The sequence below is a fragment of the Drosophila serrata genome, unplaced genomic scaffold, assembly GCF_035046125.1.
Source record: "Drosophila serrata isolate PLE 108 unplaced genomic scaffold, ASM3504612v1 contig_276, whole genome shotgun sequence".
NCBI lineage: Eukaryota > Metazoa > Arthropoda > Insecta > Diptera > Drosophilidae > Drosophila > Drosophila serrata.
Genome location: NW_028257174.1, coordinates 6216431 through 6225687, shown reverse-complemented (window position 1 = coordinate 6225687; position 9257 = coordinate 6216431).

Below are 9257 nucleotides of genomic sequence, written 5' to 3'. Positions count from 1 at the left end.
TATACACTTTATAGGGTCGGAAATGAGTCCTTTAATGCGTAATTTCTGAATTAAATTATAAAATCCTGAAAGGGTATAATAGAAAGGCTTAATATTTGCGATAAACCAACTTAGTTTTTTTTCTTAAACTTATTTACTATTTATTTCCTATTGGGAAAATTCGGTAAAAGCTAGCGACCACCTATTGGGTTTTCAGGGAGTCCATTTGAATTTGGCGACATCGCTGCATCCTCTCTCTCGCCTACACTTCGCCGCATTCCATATTTGCAGAGCGCTTCTCCCACTCCTGTCATTTACTTCAAAGCTGCTGGACGAAGCGGACGAAAACAATATGGCTGCACAAGGAGATCGCTGAAAACTAGGAAAATCGGAAAACTAACAGCGGAAAAGCACTGCCAGTTGTTAGAAGTGCGTGAAAACAGTGAGCTCCGACAGTGGAAAGTGTTAGTAAAGTGGGGGCCAGCCGGGAAAAGCCCCAAAACCAAAGTCGGGCTCCTGTCGCCATTTTTTTTCTTGTGTGTATGTATACGTGTGCATAGCCATGATCAGTGCATTGTTTTTGGCTACTGAATTTTGTTGTTTTTTTATGGTGAACCTAAAGAATAAGTGGGTGTGCACTGCCTTCTTATATTCATAATCTAATTCTCCGTTGGGATCTGCAAGCAACAGCAACAACAAGCAATATCAACTGGTGAGTGAAACACAATTTTTTTATATTTTTTCGTATCCCCGTTATTCTTTGCGCATTCTTTGCCGTTGCAAGTGCCGTTACTGAGTTTGCTTGCTCTCGCAACGGAATGTTGCAGCTTAGAGCGAGAGAGCGGGTTAGAGTATAGATCCACTCTTGTGGTTCTCAATTTTGATAATTGGAGCGTTGGGGAAGCTGCCTTTGTTTACATTTTTACTTGACAATTTGTAAAAAAGCGAACTTTGAGAAGCCAAAGTGTGTATATCCTTGAAGTTATGTATGTGTAAAATCGACCATAACAAAGCCAATGGGCCTTTATCTCAACTTTGAAATGTTTTCTGTGTCGACTTTTATTAAGATACTAAAATATTGGACTTTATATTTAAAAAATTCAACATTGAATAATTTTTTAACAGTTTTTATGATGTTTAAATTTATAAATGTAGTTACATATTTTGTCGAATTTTCATCTGTTAATTAATATTTTAACTGTAATTAGAAATATAGCTATAAGACTAAAGGCAATCATTGTCTATTTGGCCTTACAAGAACTCCTAAAAAATGTGTATATTAAATCGATATTTTTATATGCTAATTATTTTGGGTAAATCAAAGTTTTTCAAATATCATACCTAAGCCAAAAAAAACATATACATATTTCAATTCGGATAGCTTTTCTGTGCTAGTTTTTAAAAGGTTAACAAATCTGCATACTCAATCAAATCCTTTTAAAACTAAAAACTAATTATTAAACACGTAATAAAGTTTTTACACAAGTTTGTCGCCAGAGGACGCCAATGTTAAATAAATATAGTAAGGATAAATGGCTATGCAGCTTGCCTGTAAAAACGCTAGATGGCGCGCATGGAATACCCTGAACGGGTATCAGGGATATATACATAAAAGCTTCACAGTCCAATGGAGCAGGGAGGTCCTGTAATTACTTAAAATCGACTCTGCTTTTCATGCTGATCAAGAATATATACACTTTATAGGGTCGGCAATGAGTCTTTCAATGTGTCATTTCTGATTAAAATTATAATATCCTTAAAGGGTATAATAGAAAGGCTTAATATTTGCGATAAACCAAGTTAGTTTTTTTTTTAACTTATTTACTATTTATTTCCTATTGGGAAAATACGATAAAAGCCAGCGACCACCTATTGGGCAAAAAGTGGAAAGGGTTTTCAGAGAGTCCATTTGAATTTGGCGACATCGCTGCATCCTCTCTCTCGCCTACACTTCGCTGCATTCCATATTTGCAGAGCGCTTCTCCCACTCCTGTCATTTACTCCAAAGCAGCTGGACGAAGCGGACGAAAACAATATGGCTGCACAAGGAGATCGCTGAAAACTAGGAAAATCGGAAAACTAACGGCGGAAAAACACTGCCAGGTGTTAGAAGTGCGTGAAAACAGTGAGCTCCGACAGTGGAAAGTGTTAGTAAAATGGGAGCAAGCCCGGAAAAGCCCCAAAACCAAAGTCGGGCTCCTGTCGCCATTTTTTTTTTCTTGTGTGTATGTATACGTGTGCGTGGCCAAGATCAGTGCATTGTTTTTGGCTACTGAATTTTTTTGTTTTTTTATGGTGAAGATATTATGTAAGTGGGTGTGCCATGCCTTCTTATTTTCGTCCTCTAATTCAAAGTTTGGATCTTTAAGCAGCAGCAACAACAAGCAATGTAAGCGAGTGAGTGACACAACTTTTTTCTATTTTCTCGTATCCCCGTTATTCTTTGCGCGAAGGCGCTCATAATTTTCATTCCTTGTCGTTGATAAACCGTTGCAAGTGCCGTTACTGAGTTTGATTTCCCTCGCAACGGAATGTTGAAGCTAAGAGTGAGAGAGCGGTTCAGAGTATAGATCCTCTCTTGTAGTTCTTAATTTTGACAATTGGTGGAAAATGTAATAAAGTTTTTACACAAGTTTGTCGCCAGAGGTCGCCCAAGTTAAATAAATATAGTAAGGATAATTGGCTATGCAACTTGCCTCTAAAAAGGCTAGATGGCGCTCCTGAAATATACATGGGTATCAATGATATTTATAAGCTTCACGGTTAGATGGAGCCAGGAGGCTTGAAATTCCTAAAAGTCGATTCTGCTTTTCGTGCTGATCAGGAATATAAATGATTTATAGGGTTATTATTATTGATTTATAAATGATTTATAATAGTTAGGCTGTTAACTTTAAGAATAAGTTTTTAGATATTATTAATACACAATGCTGTATCACTTTAAATTATGATTAGGTAATGTCAATTAGGGAATTAATTTAAAATTAAATGCATAGTTAGGACAGCGGATTCCAGATCCCTTCTATATCATCTATATATATGTATATGTATGTATATATGTAATGGTTAAGACTTACCGCAGTAGAGGACACAGTGCTAGTCATCATATCTGAATTCCTTGCAGTGTGGAGTAAGCTTCTTCCCGGTTATCCACATTGCATTGATCAGGTAACATTTCTGAGGTCGAAGGCTAATCACTATCACTAATCACTATCACTATAGGTGTTAACACTAGGTACCCCTAGGGCAGACTGAGGCGCGCGGGCCGATAGCGCCTCTATTTATAGTCCCCGAGTAGAGAGAGGAGCAGAGAAAGTGCGCGCAGTGAGAGCGAGAAGGCAGAGACAAATAGAGAGAGATGAAAGGAGAGAGAGTGGGAGAGAGTGAGAGGCAGGAGAGTAAGAGAGATAGAGAGTTAGAGAACTAGAGAAATACACAGAAAAAAAGAGCTATATAGCGTTAAAGAGACACAGGGAGAGTGATATAAATAGGAATAGAGAGAACAAATCAATGTTTTGCAAATGTAAGGAAGCGAATAAAACACAGAACAATTAATTATTTATTTATATAAATTGAAACTACATTTAGTGGCTATATAAACACCATCTTGGCTTGCAATATGTACTTATTATTGACTTCTGGCGGCCTCCCTCTTTCGAAATATATACATATATATCATTTTTCTTGCCTATAAATTGTAACGGATTTCTGGTTAACTCCGGAGGGGATCCCCCTCGTAAAAGGGGGGGCGCCGCCGCCGGACTTGGCTGGTCAACTTTTGACGCCTCCTTTGTTTTGCTTTGCCTTTTGTGATGCTGCCTCTGTCCCTCTGGCACCTCTTGTGGCTTTTCATTTTTCCCAACCTTGTGATGGTCTTGTGATTAATTACATTTTCTTTTGCCAGTTTTTCCCCTCGCTTCCTGGCCGCTTTTCAATTCAATTTTTTTTCGGCCTCAGCGTCAGCGTCACTATTTGAAATTAAATTTTGATTAATTGCAGTCGGCACCTTTTCCTTGGTCTTTTTTATTCCCGTGACAGAGAGTGTCGAGTGTCGGCGCTACGGGAAAAGTGTTTTGCAGCCGTTGCAGCCTTTCGGAGTCATTGGAATTTGCCGCACTTGCTCCCTCCTCCCTCTCCCTCTCCCTCTCCCCTTGCCTTGTGGCTGGGTTAACTACCTCCCGCTGGCCAAGTGTCGGGGAAAATCCCTCTCTCGAGACGAAATCATTTTCAGGTGTGAAAAATTTTCGAAATGCGCTTTCAATTTGCGCTGGAAAAAAGGGAGGAAAAAAGAGAAGAAGGAAGATCGCGGAGTGCGCCCCATTAACGCAGCAACCAAATAAAGTCATTACCGCAGTGAGCAGGTGAGGCGGGGAGCAAAGGCACTGAGAAAAACTAGGAAATCTTGGAAGACATTTTGCGGAAAAATTTAGTAGGATTAACAGAGAAATTAGGTGGTTATTAGTATGTTTTATTGGAGTTTTTTTAAGGTTAATGTAGCAATTGAGATAATAATTAATTTAGAAAGTAGTTTAGGTGTTTGATATAAATTTAAAAGCTGTAAAATAATATGCTTTTGAATGTTATTATATATTTTTGTATTTATATAATACTTGGAGACAGCTCTAAGATGTATTTCAAAACGTTTGTGATTTTTCCTGCATTCCATGGAAAATTTTAAATAATGGATTATTGGGAATCTATAATTTCCTTATTATATGAAGCAAATTTCACTACATTTCCTCACTTTCTTAATTTGTACTATTTTCTAGTTCTACAAAATATAACTATATAATATATTTAGGATTCTCAACTACTGATTATAGCCAAAAACTGCACACAACATTTTAATTATCAGCATTCTTATTTTAGTCAGAAGCTAAAAAAAGCTGTGAAGGAGTCATTTCCGACCCTATAAATCATATATATTCTTGATCAGCATGAACAGCCGAGTCGATCTAGCCATGTTTTAGAGGAAACAAATTTTAAAATTTTTTGCATAAATTTTTAAGTGGTTAAAATGATAAAAAAATAACAAAAAAAATAAAAAATTTTTGACATTTTAAATTAAATGCAGATTTATTAACCCAATAAAAACTAACATAGGACAGCTTTCCAATTTAAAATTAATGCATTTTTGGCTGAGTTATGAGATTTTCATTTTTTGATTTATGAAAAATAATATATATGTATATACTTGCTACCCATTTTCGTTCAGTGCATTGGCACAGGTAAGCTGCCATCTAATGCGCCCCAAACAATTTGCTACGTAGACCCCGGCCACACCTACCTAGTACCTGTGCTGCCAATGCCCACGACATGCAATATGCCTGCCCAGGTGCCCATTCCTGGCTAGAACCCATTGCCGTTTCCCCTCTTCTGGCGGAGATTCAGCTGCAACATGCAGCATGCAGCATGCAGCAAGCAGCTCGTTTGCAGGAACCATGTCCACGTCCAAGTCACTTTTCGTGTCTTGTGGCTAGCTGCAAGTCCGACAACGACGACTACGACTGGCGGACCGAGATCAGATAACTCAATTATTCGCGGCGTAAACAAATGCTGCCTTTCAGGGGTTTTGGCCAACATCCCCAGCATTGCCAGCATCCCGAGCATCCCGTCCAAGAGCACACGGGATGGTGTAGGGACTGGACTGGCAATGGGATTGGGAATGGGAATGGGATGGGTTATTATCCCAGGCATAAATGGATTGTAAACGTGATTTTTATAGTCATTTAGCATAATAATGCATTTTATGGTTTTGGCCAGTCCCGGCGAGAAGGAGGAGGCACTCTTCGCACACACACACACACACACACACACACACTGTTGCCTTTGCTCCTTTTCTGGCTTTTTGGCTTTTGGTTTATTTCTTGCGCTTTTCGCGTTTAATTTAAAAAACCAGACTTGGTGGCTTTTCTTTTCTATTTGCACCTGGACTTAAATGATGGTGCAAGGTGTTAATAAAAAATAATATTATTAAATATGAGACACGAAAATGTAATATATTTCACATTATAAATTGGAAGTTGCCTAATTTATATATTAAAAAAAAGTGCTAGTAAATGTACTAATAATCATTTAATATAAATTATAAATAAATATATATTTTATTTATACATATATGTACTATAAACAATTTTATAGAATAAGTGTATAAACTGGTGTTTTTAAAAAAACCCTTAAAAAAGGGTGTTGAAAAGTATGCAATGCTATTTTTAAGGCGCAGAAATCTGTGCAAATTTGTTTTCGTAGCCTAACTTTTGGCAAATGTTTAAAGTTTATGAAACCCTTGGGAATTAAATATTAATATTATTGGTTTTTTAAATAAATAACCTTCTTAAATATTTCAGTTTAATACATGTAAGTACCTTATGATTTAAAAAAAAAAATAAATAACCTTTATATTTCTTATTGTGATCAACTTGAAATAAATATTATATAAATTTAACACCCATAACCCGTTAATCACGATATTGTAGCCCCGCATAAACGCAATTCTGCAGTCCAGAGTCCAGTTTTGAGGCAAAGTCTTCAACTTCAGGCAACGGGTAAGTCTTTTAACCAATTTGCGCCCCGTTCACGTTTGTTATTCACGCTTTTCAATTGAGAACACGCCGCCAGATGTGGCCTGTACCGTCCTGCCTTATCCTGTCCCTGTCCCTGTCCCTGTCCCTCTCTCCACTCTCCAGTCTCCGGTCTCCACTGTGCACTCTCCATTCCTGGGGGATCACGGCTGGGGCCTCGTTTTATTGTTTGTCTTCTTTATTACAAGTTAAAGCGTAATTACTCAACAAATATGCGGCAATTTGCAAGCCAACTGAAACTCGAGAATCAGGAGAATCAGAAGAATCCGAAGATTCGAGAGAAGAAGCTGGCGAAGAATTCGCAGGGAAGACAACACCATCGTTCGAGCTGCGTCTTCTTCGTAGTCTTTCTGAGCTGTAGAAATCAATCGACCGAATGTCCGACTGCAAATTTGTTTTTATTTATTTCCCATTCGGGCTGTCAAGTTCAAACGAACGCATACACTGACAGAAATGGTGGTTTAAAGCTTTGGGGGGTAACCAAAGAAATGGAGAGATTGTAAAACATGTTTTTTAAGGGGTTCTTGAGCTTTTTAATGAAAAATTGAGATGAAAAAGAATAAATGAGTTTGAAATAATGCAATAAACTTGCTATGTATAATTTTAAAGACTTTTAAGTCTTAAAAAATAGATTTTTGAACTATTTACTTTGGAGTATTTACTTTTGAAAAGTCCCAAGAGTTTTCCCCAAGTGATCCTTAAGCCGCGGACGCCCGACTGTCGGATGGATGACTCCATCATGACTCCAACTCGACCATTTCGAGCTCTTGATGTTAGCCGACACACACCAGAAATGAAATGAAGTAATCCAATTTGCTCACCGGTTGTCCAACGCCAGTGGCCCAAGGTGCTTATTAGTGTTCGAGAATCCAGAGTCCAGAATTCAGAATCCAGGACTTTAGACTCTGACTGACTGACTGCTGCTGCTGATTTGGATTTTAAACTTGGTGCGGTGCCCCAATCTTGCCTGCGTCCGAATCGAATTCAAATGGAGTCTCTCTCTTCGCTCTTTCTGGGTCTGTGTCTCAAATTTAACGATGGCCGTTCCTGGCATAAAACGCTGTTAACTTGCAGCATAAATCTCCATTTGATGGCGGCGACTCCCTGACTCCCCCTCCCCCAAATTCCGACCCAATTCCGGTTGCAATCTGTTGCGGAGGGTGTTAAGCGCTCGCGTCCTTGTGCCTTGGCATTATTATCGAAATACTTATCAAACAATAAAGTAAACTCCTCGACAGAGTGCATGCTGATTCGCATTATATGATTTATAAATAAAAACGAGGGGGTTTCATATCATATTGTCGCCGATCAGTAAACCGCACGCGACCTTCATAAAAATGCCGATTGTAATTTCCAAATTATTTCCAGCATTTTTCCAGCATCCCTTTTTGTTTTGCTTTGTTTTGTGGTGGAACTCATCTTTGGGTGTCGGCTGACTGTCAGGAATGTCGAATGTTTATCAAAACAAGTAAATCGCATAAAAATAGAGCCATTGTCGAGAGGGTCCTGTCTTGCAGAGAGCTCGAAAAGGGAAGGGAGGTCCTGAGGTCGTCCCTTTGAGGGTGCGTTTTCCCGGCTCTGATTTCAAGGGAAAAGTCTCATCTCCTGATGCTTGGCCACCGATTAGCCGCATATAAATCGTACTTAAGCCATTATAAATTGTTATCCCATCATCCCATTGGACACACAAAACTAACAATTTAATACGGAAGCGATGGGAAATTGGTTTGAATTATGTCCAAGTCAAGGCTTTTAGTTTGCATTCCAAATTATGTTACAATTTATATACATTTATTATAATATGTTTACATATATTTCTAGGAATTTATGGTTGATATAGAGTCACTTGACTGATTTTATTATTAACTCGAAAGTATTTGGAGATGATAGTAATTTGGGTGTATTTTGAATATAGTTTTGGTGTATTTCTGATGTATTTCGATATTTTCAGTGTATTTCGGATGTATTTAATGTATATTTTAAATATATTTCGGTTGTATTTTGGGTTAATTCGAGTGTATTTTTGGGTAAATTTGGCACGTGTTTCAGATGTATGTATTTCAAGTACATATTGAGTGTGTTTCGTGTGTATTGCTAATGTATTTCGTGTTATTTTAGGGGTTAATCGCTTGTACTTTGGGTGTATTTTTGGTTGTATTTGAGGCTAATTTTTAAGATATTTTAAGTACATTTTGGGGTTAGTTTTGGGGATATTTTGGTTATGTTTTGGGAATATTTTGAGAAAATTTTTAGTTGTATTTCGGATTTATTTTGTATATGATTTAGGTGTATTATGTATGTATTTCGGGAGTATTTTTTAGGTGTATTTTTAAAAAGTTCTTCAAGACAGAGCTAGATAAATTCCAATATAAAAATACAACTCAATTTACATAGAATAATATACCACAAACATTTCACTTTATACTTTAGAAAACCTTTGTGATTTCCCCCTTAAATAATTCTCTATTATTTTTAACCCATCTTAAAGTTTATATTGCCTTGTACATTATTTATCTTTTGTTTTAAAGAAACAAAAAATAAATCAATGTTTTAAAGGCCTATATTTTTTTTTACCTCCCTCACTGTAGCTTCTTTTTATCTCATATTTTTATTTTGGCATCCCGATACTTCGACTGCTTTCGGGATCTATTTGTAAACCATAATCCTGGGATCGGTGGTGTCCGGACCAGTCATCTT